The following is a 1851-nucleotide window of genomic DNA, read 5'->3' as shown; positions in this document are numbered from 1 at the left end:
AGGATGGTCTCGATCTCCAGACCTCGTGATCTGCCTGCCTCGGCCTCCCAAAGTGCTGGGATTACAGGTGTGAGCCACCGCGCCCGGCCAATTTTTTTTAGTTTCACCATGTTGGCCAGGCTGGTCTTGAACTCCTGACCTCAGGTGATCTGCTTGCCTTGGCCTCCCAAAGTGCTGGGATTATAGGTATAAGCCACCGTGCCCTGCCTCCTATCTCCCTTTTTCTTTTCTTTCTTTTTTTTTGAGACAGAGTCTCACTCTATCCCCCAGGCTGGAGTGTAATGGCATGATCTTGGCTCACTGCACCCTCTGCCTCCTAGTTTCAAGCAATTCTCCTGCCTCAGCTTCCCAAGTAGCTGGGATTACAGGAATCTGCCACTGCACCCAGCTAATTTTTGTATTTTTAGTAGAGTCGGGGTTTTACCACGTTGGCCAAGCTCGTCTCAAACTCCAGACCTCAAGTGATCCGCCTGCCTCAGCCTCTCAAAGTGCTACGATTACAGGTGTAAGCCACTGCGCCCGGACTCCAATCTCACTTTTATAACAAATCCATTCCCACAATGACGAACCCACTCCAGAGATCGAATCACCTCTTAAAGGCCCCACCTCTCAACGCTATTGCTTTGAGGATTAAGTTTCAAACATATGAATTTTGGGGGACCATGAAAACCACAGCAACAACCCATAATTTTTTTTTTTTAGTGTAAGTATACCCCGAATGTTACATAGGATATACTTATACTAAAACCAAATTCAATATTGATCTGAACGTCACATTTAGCCAAGTAGCCTATATTTTATCTGGCAACCTAGCTTCCTCATCATGCCCATTTTATAGATGAGGTAGCAGAGGCCCAGAGAGGTTAAGTAACGTGCCTGAGGCAGCACAGCCAGGGATGAGCAGGAGACTCTAACCAGGATCATGGGTCCCAGAGCCTTCAGGGTTGCCTCATTCCCCACCCTGGCTAAAGGTGGCTGCAGGAGAGAAGCCCAGTTTGCCAGGACCTCAGTACCCTGTAAACACCTGGAGAGGTTCCAGTCCCATCTGCCATCTGGATTTGGGTATCTGGAAGTGGGACTGACTCATCCCCTGTAAACAGCCGGTCTTCTGTCACTGTAAACAGCTGGCATCTGGAGACACTGTCACAGTGCCCAACTCGCAGCATGACTTCTCCGTGACCCGATACTTTGCCATCAGCCTGTCACTCGATACTTAGTAAACAGTGTCCTGAGAGCCAACAGTAGTTGGTGGTTAGCGGTGTGGTGCCGAGGCCCCCAGGCAGGGTTGGACTTAAACCCAGGTCCTGACACCTGATTAGCCATCAGCGCTTGCTGTGTTCTGATACTTTGTAAAAAAAAGACTAATCCTGATACTTGCTACCTGTCAATGATCAAATGCTATTAGCCATAAACCTGTCCTCATATTTTATCAGCTGGTAACTTTAAACAAAGTTCTGATACTCTGTAAACACAAATCATGACAGTTATGATCCATCAGGGGTTGGCAAACTTCAGCTTTAACCGTGAACCCAAATCAGTATTCACTTTTTTTTCCTTTTTTTTTTTTTTGAGACAGAGTCTCACTCTGTCACCCAGGCTGGAGTGCAACAGTGTAATCTCGGCTAACTGCAACCTCTGCCTCCCAGGTTCAAGCGAATCTCCCACCTCAGCCTCCCGAGTAGCTGGGACCACACCCAGATAATTATTGTATTTTTAGTAGAGACGGGGTTTCACCATGTTGGCCAGGCTGGTCCAGAACTCCTGACCTCAAGTGATATGCCTGCCCCAGCCTCCCAAAGTGCTGCTGGGATTACAGATGTGAGCTACCATTCCCAGTTCCTTTTTTTTTTT

The sequence above is a fragment of the Colobus angolensis genome, unplaced genomic scaffold, assembly GCF_000951035.1.
Source record: "Colobus angolensis palliatus isolate OR3802 unplaced genomic scaffold, Cang.pa_1.0 Scaffold66, whole genome shotgun sequence".
In the NCBI taxonomy this organism is placed as follows: Eukaryota; Metazoa; Chordata; class Mammalia; order Primates; family Cercopithecidae; genus Colobus; species Colobus angolensis.
This window is presented reverse-complemented; position numbering follows the sequence as displayed.